This window comes from Peromyscus maniculatus, chromosome 5, assembly GCF_049852395.1.
Source record: "Peromyscus maniculatus bairdii isolate BWxNUB_F1_BW_parent chromosome 5, HU_Pman_BW_mat_3.1, whole genome shotgun sequence".
NCBI lineage: Eukaryota > Metazoa > Chordata > Mammalia > Rodentia > Cricetidae > Peromyscus > Peromyscus maniculatus.
Window position 1 is genome coordinate 30,347,796 of NC_134856.1, and position 14,541 is coordinate 30,362,336.

At 40.1% G+C, this 14,541-nt stretch overlaps 1 long non-coding RNA gene across 1 annotated transcript; it reads right to left on the reverse strand.

The window, feature by feature from the left end:
• Positions 1–5,852: 5,852 nt before the first annotated feature.
• Positions 5,853–12,612, reverse strand: LOC143273149 (uncharacterized). Its single transcript, XR_013051059.1, has 3 exons — positions 12,498–12,612; positions 11,941–12,022; positions 5,853–6,512 (listed from the first exon to the last, which is right to left on the reverse strand). It is a non-coding gene; the product is annotated as an uncharacterized LOC143273149 (long non-coding RNA).
• Positions 12,613–14,541: the final 1,929 nt, after the last annotated feature.

A 14,541-nucleotide genomic window follows, 5' to 3' on the forward strand; every position in this document is an offset into this window, starting at 1 on the left:
AGTTATAATCTTCTCATATCTTAGTTAGAACATATTAAGTACTAGAGTTAGTATCTTCAGGATAGGACAGCTAGTGAAGTAATCTCATTAATTTGCCATTTACCTATGACCTGGACAATTCTGGATATTTAGCATGTCTTTCTAGTTTGATGTTGTTCTTGTTGGTTTTAGTTCCATTTTTGTTTATGTGATTACCCTTTTTTTTCTGGACAACACTTGATAATCATTCTTATTGTATATAGTTTGATTAAGTTTAGAACCTTCTTATTTAGACAAAAGGGGGAAATGTAGTGGTATTTGCTCTGCTCATGACCTTGGGCTATAGGGCCTGAAGGAGGTGGTACTTCTTGCCGTTGTACATGACCTCTTAAAAGGAAAGGGAGAAGGGTCATGAGCCCCTTCTTCCTGATGCCTGCTTCCTGTTGTGATTGAACAACCAGGTAGATTTGCTTCTGGTCAGAACAGAGAACAATTTCAACTGTTTACTTGGTTCTGTATTTGTGAGTGTATTTTCTCAATTTTTATCTTAATAAATCCCTATTACCCATGAAATAGACTCACATGGATTGATCTTAATACACTATCAACAAAGATAACCAAAAGCTTAATATCAAAAGATGGAAAACAAACAACCAAGCAAATGGAAAATGCAAACAAGTGGCTGTTGCTAACTTTATATTGAAATAAACTTCAAACCAAAACTAATTAGAAGAGATAAATGGGGTACTGCATATCAACAAAAGGAACAATCAATCAAGAATATATAACAACTGCAAACATTTATGCATGGACTATTGGAGCCCATAATTACATAAAACAAATACTAAAAGACAGAAAAGACTGCATAGATTCTGACATAATAATAGTGGGGGACTTCAATCCACTCTCATATCTATACAGGTTTTCCAAACTGAAAACAAGTAAAGGAACTTCAGAGCTAAGCATATTATAGATGAACTTGGACTTAACAGATAAATACAGAAAATTCTACCTGACAGACAGGAAATTTTCCCCTCAGTAGCACATGGAACCTTCTCCAACTCATCATATAATAGGATACAAGTCATACATAAACATAAACAACCCAATGATGCATAAACAACCCAATGATGCATCTGAAGGCATGTGACTGAGCTGCCTGGTTTTTTTTGTTGTTGTTGTTTTGTTTTTGTTTTTGTTTTAATATATATCTAGCATCCCTATTAACCCAAAACAGCTAGTTACTGGAATAACTTGCTAAACACAGGCATAGCAAGTTACTGCTTTCTCTCTTGAGTTATCTGCAGTTAAGTTCTGCTGCAGAATATCCCCTTTCCCTGGAAAAACTTTCCATTTCAGTGCTTGCAGCAAAACCTTCTGCTCTCTACTATGAAGGAAGCATTTACCATGGCAGGAGGAGGAAATATTTCTGTCGGTAAATTATTCACTTTTTTCTGAAATGGTGTTATTTACATGTAATTAACATACTATCTGTTCACTCAAAGCATACAACCTAGTTTACATTCAAATTGTGCCACTTTTACTACATCAGAAATTTAGCACATTTTAATTCCTATAACTATTAGCAATCATTCCCTGTATATCACCCACTCCATGCCCCGAGGCACTCACTGACCAACTGTATATCTCCCTGGATTTGTTTATCCTGAAGATTTTATATAAATAAGATGATGTAAAATATATGCTTTCGTGACACGCCTTTCCCCTTTAGCATAATGTTTTTAAGGTTTGTAGGACACATCAGTACTTCATTCCTCTTTCAGTAATGAGTAATATTTCATTGCATGTATCAACTAATGGGCAGAGAAAGGAAATTTTCTTTAGTTTTGTGTAACATTAACATTTTAAAATAGATTTTAAAAACTTGTTTATTCATTGCCTTCAGTCTTTTCTAGGAAAAAAAGAGAAAAGTATTTTCAACTTTCTATCCCTTGGAGTTGAGTTGTTACCTACACTAGACTCTAAGCCCTAGACTCATGAGATTCCCGTATCTCCTCTGTGTAGCTGGAATGAGAGGTGGATGTCATTGTTCTAGCTTCTCTGATTGTAGTGGCTGTAGAATTCTATTGTGATTTTAATATCTGTACTGAGTGCAGTGATTGGTACCTACATTGGTACTTATTTGGACAGGGTGTACCATTTTTAATGTCTTAGAAATTTTAAACTTGAGAATTCATGGTATAACACATTATGTATTGTTTTTATGTAATGCATTCTGATCTGGTCTGTTGATAAGTCTATCAAGAACAACCAATCAAAAGGCAAGGCCAAAACAGCATGGTACTAGGAGGCTTATATCAGCATGAGTATTGAGATACCATTTTGAAATCAAATAATGTTTCTTAAAGAAGGCAAGTGTGTGGATGTCAACACCAATTATGACATTGTCCAGAAGCACTGTGGGGTTGACTGTGCTTACCTCAACCTCCATTAATAGAAAGTTTGCAAAGTTAAGTTTAAACACACTGTGCTTCTGCGATCAATACATAGACTTTTTCCTTTTTCCTTAAACTCACTTGAGTGGAGAGGACAGTTTGAACATTTCTTAAAGGAGCCTAAATGTTTTGGAGCATTTTTGGACAAATAGTTGTGATTATATGGTAGTAGTTTTGAAATTCAGGCTTTGTGATGACTTGGGCAATATTTACATACTCAATTACATAATTAATTATTTCAAATTGTGAGCAAATGTTGAAATAAGATAAATACATCTACATTTTTTGAAAAGTTTCATGATATTCCAGGCTTGCCTCAAACTCACTATAATGCCTAGAAAGATCTTGAATTTCTGATCCTCCTTCCTCCATCTTTTCAAATGTTAGGATTATGAGGTATGCTACTACATCCTGTCTGTATGGAGCTGGGGATCAATCCAGGCCTTTGGTCCTGCTAGGCCAGCATCTTGTCAACTCAGCTCCACCCCAGTCCTACTCACTTTAATTTGAAAATTATACATATTATAATCACTTGAACAATATCCAAACAAGACACAATAGCCTTGAGGCTGTCACCTCCTTCTAAAGTTATGTCCCCATGTCATCCATATTTAATCTTTCTCAATATTCTTAAAGTTCATGCTGGAAAACTCAGTGTCTAAGGAGCAGAGTGAAATCACTCTGACCCATCAGATTGGGTATGCATTGTCATCAGTAATCACTGGATATTCGTTATCTGGAATTGTAATACTACATTTTAATGAGTCCAAGATTCTGTTATTCTTTACCATGTAGGAAGAAGCAACTAATTGATTATAATAAATTGTAGAATGTATTTTGAGTTTAGACATGAAAAAGTGAGGAAATTGTGCATTTTAACATATACAGAAAGGAACAGCGCTATTGGAAGGACTTGAACATTCCCAGAAGGCAGTTGCACACGAAATAGAGAAGGCAGTGAGAATTTTATTTAGTTAAAAGCACTGAGTAATGGTTAATTCTGATGAATCTTGGCCCAATAACTGATGTGGGACTATTTGTCAATCAACTTCTGTGTGTGTCATAGTCTATAAGATCCTTGTCTTCCCCCCCACAGTGCTGGGATTGCAGAAAGACAGCAACACACACTGGGAATTTAGACAGGGTCCGGGGATTTGAACTCTGGTCCTCGTGTTTGTAGGACAAGCGCTTTACCTACTGGTCCATTTCTCCAGCCCACCCTCTAATCCTCTGTCCTATACTTGACATGGCATAAGGAGTATTTGTTTTCTTAGTGAATTAATGGTTAAATGAGTATCTTATTCTCACACATTTGTCACAGAGTATAATTCAAAATTGTACTTTCTCATATAAGAAACTGTTGGATAATTGTTCTGCAAATGTCAACCAACTGTGTAAGCACTCAGTCTATCAAGTCTATGAAAGTGGGTTTCTAGTCAGTGCTTCAAACTGGTAGAGATTGTAGGATTTTGAAAGGTGTGTGTGTGTGTGTGTGTGTGTGTGTGAGAGAGAGAGAGAGAGAGAGAGAGAGTATGCACATGTACTCATTTGTTTGGAGATGTTAGCTGGGATTTGCTGTCTCTACCTGGATCACTCAGTGTATTTTGGTGAATAGCTCAGTGTAGACTAGTGACTATGTCAGCATCTACCCATCTACACTTGGGGAACACTGGGGATTGGCATGTGACAGAATAGTGGCTGTGGAGGTAGTGATACAGCAACAGCATCACAACCTCTGTATTCTTACTCTGTGCTCAGCAATTCTCAGACTTCTTCTAAACATACTCATGATTCTAGGATGAGACAGAGCCTCTGAGAGGACCAGGAACTGTACTGGATGATGTGAAAGAGGACAGGAGGTCTGGCTCCAGGGTGCATCCTCTTAGCTTACGTAGTTCTTTAATGTAAAAGAGATTGGACTGATCTTAACAGAATAAAACAAATACAAAGAATTAAACAGCTAACGGAGTGTGGTTGGAATTGGACCAAGACATCCTCTCAATGTATTTTAAAAATAGATGCATGAGATTACAACTGATGTCTACTTTTCATGAAGGAAATTAATTTGGAGACAGATGGGAGAGTTCAGCTGAGGAAAGAAAGTGCTAAGGTATACAACCTATGTGAAGAAGAGGGCAAGCCTAGTGAGCGGTGACATGCCAAAAATACTTACAAAAAATTGTCAGCAAGACAGCAGGCGGCTGTCATTGCAAAGTCCCCAAGACAGAGACCAATGTGGGAGATGAAGAGCAGGACAGGCAGACAGATGACAGGGGATAAAACCTCTTTTGCCTTTTAAAGGAAGAAGTCTTGTGCAAGAAAATAGGAGTGGTGGGTAGTAGAGCTGGAATTAGGTAAGCAGGCTGTTGCAAGATGCAGATTATTGGGAAAATTAAGAAACTGTAATGAGTTAACCAATTAATATCAAATAATATTTTAGAGAGAAATATGCTTGAACATTGGCAACATGGTGTAAGGTAATGAAGTGTTTATCAAGGAGTTACAATTTTTTTTTGCTCTAGTATGATAAATGATTTCTGAGGAGCTCCAGAAAAGTATTAGTTAACACAATTTGCAAAATTATGCCTAAAAATAATGGTAAAACATAATTGGGGTAGGCTTTTTGAACTTGCCCAACTTCATAAGCATTATAAAGCAACAAAAGTATCTGAATTTTTGATCCAAGTTCAGATGAAAAGAATGTAATAGTTTAACAACAAAATAAAGGTATGGTGAGTTTACAGTTGCACACTGGGGAATCGGAGAAAGTACTGGTAAATTCACAGTTCCACACTGGGGGATCTGAGGAAGCACTTGGTAAATTCACAGTTCCACACTGGGCGGGGCTGAGGAAGCACCTGATGAATTCACAGTTCCACACTGGGCAGAGCTGAGGAAGCACATGGTGATTTCACAGTTCCACACTGGGCGGGGCTGAGGAAGCACCTGATGAATTCACAGTTCCACACTGGGCGGGGCTGAGGAAGCACCTGATGAATTCACAGTTCCACACTGGGCAGAGCTGAGGAAGCACATGATGAATTCACAGTTCCACACTGGGCGGGGCTGAGGAAGCACCTGATGAATTCACAGTTCCACACTGGGCAGAGCTGAGGAAGCACTTGGTGATTTCACAGTTCCACACTGGGGGATCTGAGGAAGCACATGGTGAATTCACAGTTCCACACTGGGCGGGGCTGAGGAAGCACCTGATGAATTCACAGTTCCACACTGGGCAGAGCTGAGGAAGCACATGGTGATTTCACAGTTCCACACTGGGCGGGGCTGAGGAAGCACCTGATGAATTCACAGTTCCACACTGGGCGGGGCTGAGGAAGCACCTGATGAATTCACAGTTCCACACTGGGCAGAGCTGAGGAAGCACATGATGAATTCACAGTTCCACACTGGGGGATCTGAGGAAGCACATGGTGAATTCACAGTTCCACACTGGGCGGGGCTGAGGAAGTAGCAACTTGGGAGAGGGCTGAAGCATCTGATGTGGAAAGAAGGAGAGCTAAAGTGATGATGGGGAAAGTTTCAGGCTTCGCAAAGTGTGAGCTGCAGGAGGAGCCCCTGTGAAGCCTCCTTTGGGTGCCACTGCGCTGTGGACAGGTGTGTGTCCCTTTGCTGCGGCTGCAGTGACCTGCCTTTACAGCTGTGCTCCGCTGCGGTTACATGGTGCTCTGGGAACTGTGTGTGAACCAAGGTGAATTTTGCATCGAGAGCTGCCCCATTGTGAAGAATCACATCACTCATAGCTACGTTTCTAGATCTGTTCATATGACTGAATCTGCATTTAGAGATGCCACCATGTGGGTGCTGGGAATCGAACCTAGGTCCTCTACAAGAGCAGCAAGCACTCTTTTTAGGTCTCTTTAAAAAGCCAATCATCAGTCAATGAAGGAATAGGCTGTTCTCAGCCTTTCTCTCCCAGTGCTTAGGAAATTGCTCTGTCCTTGACTGTGGGATCTTATGAAAGTCCTACTTGGGTCTTTCCAGGCAGAAGCTCTTCTCTGTGTCTTTAACACTTTGTTCTAGTCAACATTATTGCGTCTGTTCGACACTTTGATGATTCTAGAAAAAAAAAAAGAAAAGAAAATACATTAATTTTTTTTTACTTTGAAATGTTAAAAATCAACATTTTCAATTTAAAATAAAAAATGTCCAATACTATTGATTAAATAAAATTAATATCTAAATTAAAGAGAAAATATAAAATAGTTGACATATCTAAAATATACATTGTATTTTACGCAAAGAGAGTAAATGCAGCAATTTCTCCTTTGTTTGAATTAAGCAGTTGCCTGTGTCCGTTTATCTGTATTTTTACACTGAGTGGTAGGTTGTTAGAATTCTTCCTGCATGATTTTCACATCACATTGGTAAAAATCATTTTGAGTGAAGAACTGCTTCTCTCAATATAGGTTAATTATTTCTGAGGAGTTGGCAGATAAAACAGATGACAAGAATATGATTGCTTGTATTTAGCTTTTAGCATACTTAGGATGGGTAGCTGAGATAATTAGAACGACAAAAATGCTCTTTCTAGTTAATGGATTAACGGGATGGGCACCCAGAGGCAGAGCTGCATCAGTCCATCCCAGGTTGCTCAGATCTCCCTCTATGAATTGGCTGAGTTGACACAGTTGTTTCGTAGGCAATAGAGAAGCATGTTTTCCCACCCTGCTTCTAGCCTGTGCATTCAAGTTACATGCCCATGCTTATGTGATGCACAACTTTACTTTTAAAGTGTTTGCTTGTGGGAGATGCAAATAATTTTATTCTAAATATACACTTGACAATATGGATTCAAATCTAATTCGCTGGAGTGCAACCTTGTGTGTGATAGCTGAGACCAGAAATTTTCAAATGGTACATCAAAAAGGTAAATTAGCATTTGCTCAGTGAACCTGACATGACAGATGGGTAGGAGGAGGGCTGCTACCCTGAGAAGAGACTAAATATATTATAATTTGGATGTATATACAAACTGGGTAAAGATTTTCTAAAAGAATTTTCAATGCCAAACCTATTTTTCACACTCATAATAATTAGTTCAACTTCTCATAACTCACTGCATCCTATGCTTCCACAAACTGCATTGCCAAGCATCTGTGCATTGGAATTGTCCTACAGGGCTTGTGCTTATTGAGAGCACACCAATTTCAAGACAGCATGTCACAGTATTATCATACTACTAGTAGTGACAATATCAAGAATATTCATACATTCAGCGTCATCGAGCACATACCACATATCAGGCAATGGTTTTTTGCAGCACATGTATTCTGACTCTCAGATCCACACAGCCATACCACACGGTCATCTAAAACAACTAACTAGTGAGTGGTGAGCAACATTTGTTCCTGAAGACCACAGGGACTTGGCACCTGAAAGGCCACATGGGACAGGCCCAACTGAGCTGGCTGAGAGATGGACAGATAGTGTGGGAAGGAAAGAAAGTTCTAGGGCAGAGTTAGGGAGAATCTCTGCCACCAACTGTCAGGATGTGAAAGAACAGTCAAGACAGAAAATGAGTTCTTGCATCAGTGAGGAAGTAATGATGGAGAAGGTGAGGAGAACATTAAGATTAAGGGCCCTGAGTGAAATACTGCTGATATAGCTAATGCTGTGAAAATCACGAAGAGCCACTGAAGATATTGACTATTAGATTATATAAAAATAACTTTGGAAGATTTAGATGGTAACAGTGGAAGCTGGACTGGAGGCCTGAGAATGACAGCTTGAGAGATTGACAGGGAGACCTTTGCTTGGGAACTAAGGAGAGCTGGTGGCCACAGCAAGCATGGAGGATCTAGTTAGTGCATTTGCGATGGATATTTGCTTACTACATTTTCTCTGAGGGGAGGAATAAAAGATGACTTTGAGCCATGTATGGCACAGCCCTGTAATTCCAGCACTGAGGAATCAGAGGCAGGAAAGTGAAGAGCTCAAGGCCAGCACAGGCTGCAGTGGAGAGATCTGCTGCAGACAGGGATACCAACACCTTGACAGGCTGACTGAGTCACATGGTCTCGATAACCTATAGATGAGGATCTGTTTGTGGGAGGTAGGTAATGAGACAGGTTCCAGAGATAGTGAAATGTGTCAGCAGACGCCCCACACTGAAGGTTCTGCAACATAATCAGAATCAACAGAAGCGGCTGTATGTTGAAGTCATCATCCCAGAGCCAAGAACAACTTTGCAGAGATAAAATAATTCTGTCTTTAAGACACGCAGAGTAAGACATATAGAAGGCCAAGGAGAAAACCAGGTTTGAAAACACCTGCAAAGTCACTTGACATCTGAGATCATGCTTGCAGTGGACAGGTGGATTAATGCCTTGTTTTTGTTTTTAATTTTATTTATTTGTATTAGTTTTGAAATTGACAGACAAAATTATGCATATTTGTTGTGTGTATGTTTAGCCATTAATGTATATTGTGGATGGATACACTAAGTTATCTCACATGTTTATAACTCACGTGTTTATCACATTATTTTGTTTTAAGAACACTTAAAACCTACTCCAAACATTTCCAAGAATTAAACAAGTCATATAAGATATGTCCACCTCATTGGACAATAGATTTCTTGTGCTTAGTTTCCTTCTGCTCCTTTCTTGAAATTCTACATCTTTTCTTCTACGTCATTGTTGGGGGGAGGCAGAGGTGGGAGGGTTGGAGAGGTTTTAGATTGCATGGTTTTGTAACCACAGGTTATCTACATTGTCATCTGTTTGTGTGCTGACAGTTTTAAGTAGGTTAGATTGTCTAGAAAAAAACCTCACTTGTAACTTTAGGCCTTCAACAATGACATGGATAGTAGGAGCAGAGCATGGCTCCATTAGGGATTCTTTATATTCCCAAATCAGAGAAGGAAAATAATGCAAGAAACGCAGTTTTATTAGATTGGTGTTCCTGGGGGACCCCTAACAGTGGGAGTGGGGGGTGTCTCTGGCTCTTTGGCCTGCTCTTGGGACCGTTTTCTTCCTATTGGGCTGCCTTGTCCAGCCTTGATAGGAAGGTTTGTGCCCAGTTTTATTATAACTTGTTGTGTCATGTTTGGTTGATGTCCTTGGGAGGCCTTTTTTTTTTTAAATTTTTTATTTTTGTCTGAAGGGAAACAGGAGGAGGAGATCTAGGAAAGGAGGGATGTGGGGGGCTGGAAGGAAGGAAGCGAGAGGGGGCTACAGTCAGTATATAACATATGAGTGAAGAATAAATAAATAAATAATGAGTGAAAGGAAGGAAGAAAATTTGGTTCAAAGCAATTCTTCCTGAGTGAGCTGGAGACTGTACAGATGTTGGAATAGAATCATATATTTAGGTTTTTAAAAAAAGCCTCCCTGTTCAAGGTAACTTGGTTTTTGTTTATTCATTCAATTCTCATCATTTTTAAGCAAAACATATCCTGCTTATTATTCTTGGGATAAGTATCTAATGATTTCTATACACCAATAATTACAATGGGAGGGATTAGAGAGTCGGTGTGTGCTAACAAACTGCACTCTACTAGTCCCAATCAACAAGGCACACGAGAGAGCAACTCTGCAGCGTTCATAAGAGAGTCTAGTTTAGAGGCTGGTGAGGTGGTTCAGCAGGTGAAGGTGTTTGCTGCCAGGCCTGATGACTTGAGTTTGACCCCACATGGCAGAAGGAGAGAACTGTCTTCTACAATCTGCCCTCTAATCTCTACACTCACATTGTGGTATACATGAGCACACACCACACACATGCATTAATGCACACATGTGCAAGCACACACACATATACTCACCCATGCTCACCTGCGCACACACCACACTTTAATAAATAAATGTGATTAAAAAATAGATACACATATAATTTCTATGGTAAGGAGGCTTTAAGAGTGTCCAATACAGCTATAGACAATGGCCAAGTGTGGGGATGAAAGTGTAAATGAGCTAAAATGAAGGGAGCTGAAAGTTCAGCTCCCCAACTCAGCACACTTGTGCTCCATGGCGAGCAGATATAGAGCTCTTCCATCACCATGGAGAGTTCTATTAGACAGCAGGTGTAGGTCACAAAGGCATCGGCAAGCACAACCTGCTATCAGAACCAGACGCAGGTGCCATAGATAGATAGTAATCTTGTTTTAAAGGATACAACAATATTTCACAAAGGCCTCGGGTTGCTAAATCTTGTTACAATGGGGCTTATTATCTCCACAGTCTGGGGTTAAGTTTGGTTGGTGTAAGTCATTTTTACAAATAGTTACAAGCTCTTTTCTAAGCTTATGGATGAGTTGGAGGCAGAGGAAACAGCAGAAGCAGATCTTTGGAGAACCTGAAAATCCCAGACTCTGAATGAGAATAGAATGGCTATGGCTGTTCCTCCTTACACACCGTCTATTTGTGTGTTCAGTGTTCTAATTTTGTACACATAATGAGAACTCCCTGTCAGCCCTGAAGGTGGTTCTGGGCCTGGGAGCCTAAAGGCTCTCACCAGCACATCTTACAGAGCTGAAGCCAAGCAGTGGTGTTGTGAATGAGAGGAAGGGGTATAGAGTAGAAGAAGCAATGGCTGGAGACACACAATGAAAAATGTACTGTAGTGTGTGTGTGCCTGTGTGTGTGTGTGTGTGTGTGTGTGTGTGTGTGTGTGTGTCTGTGTCTGTGTCTGTGTGTGTGTACATCATGACATGCATGTGGAGATCTGAAGACAATGCCCAAAAAGTCAGTTCTCTCCTCCCATAATATAGGTTCTGGGAACCAAACTGAGGACACCAGGAATGGTGGCCAGTGCCTTTACCTGATGAGCCATGTGGCTGGTCTCCATTCATTTTTAAAACAAGAGATTTTCTGTTGTATGGTAGAAGGATAAGAGTCTCAAGGCTGTACATGATTGTAACACACAGCCACAGGCTGCAAAATGGAATGTGTGTCTTCAAGTACAGTCCACTTGTCTGCCCGCACAGCTGTGGGAGACTGCAGAGCTGTGGGCCCCAGACAAAGGGGTGTGCAATGTAAATGGAACTTGGCAAGAGATGTGTGGCTGGGGACACGGGAAATGGGTATTTCATAAGTTATTGGGTTTAGTCAGATTTTTCAAATGCAGCTTTCTCAATACACCTATCACCTTAGTTCTCTTTAAGCAAAACTTGGCATGGGCAGTCAGATGGACAGCCTCCTTGAATGATGGTTGCAATAAATTAATGAGATATAAGACGTGTGATGCTGGTGAAGAGGAGGTAATATGTGGTGATGTGGTATGTTCCGCACAACTGCTGTTGTAAGCCTGGTCCTCAGTGTGGCTAGAAATCCCACAGCTTTTCTCCTGAAGAACAAGATGGAACTTTTTGGCAAAAGGGGGTTCAGTGGGAGGGTAAGAGGTATCAGAGAGGATAATAGGGGACAATATGATCTCTCTCTCTCTCTCTCTCTCTCTACACACACACACACACACACACACACACACACACACACACACACACACACAGACACTCGGCATTGTGAAAAAGAAGATGGTTGCTACCCACCTTGTAAGGATGATCATCTTGGGCTCTAACCTTCCAACATTTCTAGGCCACATTTCAACTGGCCCATCAGTGCTCCAAAGACCTGGGACAGAAAGATGAGATGCCCACTCTTGTGACTGTATACTGTCAGTGTGTCCTGAGTCTGTGCCAGAGACTGCAGCCCTACCTCTCATTAACTGACTCATTCAGCTGACAGCTGCTGTGATGAGCTGGAGCACATGGACATTGTGAGCTGGTTCTGACACATCTGCCTATCACCGAACACACGTGGCTTAGAAAAGTTAGCGACATGCTCACAAGCCTAAATATATCAAATGCCAAAGATCACAAGCGGTCTGCGTTTCTCCTGTGCACAGCTCAAGTGTCCCTCACTAGTCAACAGCTCAAAACTTTGCCTGCTACTTACTTTACTGACTTCTCCCTCAACACCCAAAGTCCACTCACACTTTGCGGTGTAATCATCTTCAAGTTTTTGCAAAACATCTACAATCATGTAACTACTGCTTCTCCACCATCTCCACAATCTACCGAACAGTTTTAGCAGACTAAAAACTCACCCGTGATCTTTTGCAGTAAGCTCGCTTTCCCATTTCCAGCCTCTCACAATCACTAGATACTTTGTTTCCTTATAGTTTTGCCTTTGCCTTTGCAGGAATGTTGTATAAATGGAAGTACACCATGTAATAGTCTTTAAGTTTTGTTTCTGCACTTCAAATAAGGCATTCCAGAATCTCCCAGGTTGTTATGAGTATCAATAGTTGTTTATTTTTATTAACAGTAATATTTCATTGCATGGCTACACTACAGTGTATTTGTTTATGCCCTCTTTGTGGGACATTTGGGTAGTTTCCAGTTCCTGGTAATTACAAAGGAAGCTGCCATAAGCATTTGTACACAGGTTTTATATAAATATAAGCTTTCATTTCACTTATGTAAATACCTAGGAGTCAGATTACCAACTTATTATGTTTACGTTTTTAAGAAACTGCCAAGCTGTTTTTGAAACTCATGCTGGTTTTGTTTTCACCATTGATGTATGAGAGCTCAATTGTTCTACAGTTTGAACAGCACTTAGTTCTTTTAGCCGTTCTGATGGTGTTTAGTTATAGTTCATTTTTTAACAGGGGCATGATACTTAGTACCTTTGTGTATTTACTTGCAGGGTTCATATCTTCTATGGTGATGTATCTGCCTATTTGTTTTATTAAATTGTTTGCTGTTACATTAATAAAATTTTTTTACAGTTTTTTTTAACATGAGTGCAACAAATAGTTTCTCCTAGTGTGTGACTGTCAATCTCTTAATCATGTCTTTCAAAAGCAGTTCATGTGGGAGCCCTGCACAGTCAGTCCCTCTCATGGCCCAGTTCTCCCCTTATGGCTTGTGTTTTTTGTGTTATACTTAACAAATCCTTGGGTGTTTGAATTCCCTAAAGATTTTCTTCTAAAATTTTAATTGTTTTATGTGGAGGTATGCAATCCACTGTGAGTTGCTTTTTTGTGTGTATTGGATCACAAGTTAAAAATCATAATATTCCTTTTATTATGTAGCTGGGTAAGTGTTTCAGCACTATTTGGTCAAAAGATCATATTTTTTCTATTCAATGAAAATCACATAATGTGAGTTTACTTCTGGGTCTACTCTGCCCATTGAGATATGTGCTCATCAGTATTTTTTAGGACCACAGCTGTGTAAAGCTTTGTGAGGCTACTCCTGTAGTCTTGTTAAAAAATATGGAAATGTGGTATTGTTACTTCTACAAATTGTTACTCTCTTGAAATTATTTTTTCCTGTTTTCATGATTTTTGCCTTTTAGAACAGTTTGAGGATATTCCTAAAATAAATCATCATCGTCATCATTATCATCTTTATGAGTTTGAGCTGGAAATTTCTCAAATCTGTATATTATTCTTGGGGGGACTTACATTTGAACAACATTCCCCTTACTTGATCACTGGTCATCAGAAGTCCCGAGCACTTGAAACAACGGAAGACGTGCTGAGATGCACAGCTCCTTGGTCTCAGGACCAAGCTCCTGTCTGCTGGAAGGGTCTGCAACAGACATCACCACGGGCTAGTGTCGGGACAGTGCATATTGCTCTGGAGAGGACAGTGGTTTCTTTATCTTCTAAATCTTGTCTAAGCATCCTCTAACTTAGCCTTCCAGTGTGACTATAATTATGGGAAATTTCCTGAATGTCTGCACATAGTCCTAACAGCTGAAAAACAGCTAAGAACTCTTTCTGATAGAGGAGGTGCCTGTCCCCAACACTGGTAACGGAGAATTTGCTACCTTTACATCTCACTATTGGTCCCATTCCTGTTGTTCATGTCCGGTTCAACTTTCAGAACTCCACTGCTACCCAGCTCAAACTGTTAACCTTCCACTGCCTAGCTCTGGCTTCTTGGCGGAGTGCCAACCCTGCGCAAGCAGGACGCCAGACCAGTCCAGATTAAACTAGCTTGATCTAAGAAGTAAGCCAGCGCAAAACAGTGAGATCCTCATTAATTTTAATTAACAGTTCCAAACAGAGTTGCACAACAAGGTCATTTTCCCTAAATGAATTATTAGAGATGATGTAAGGGACCAGCTCCTCCAAG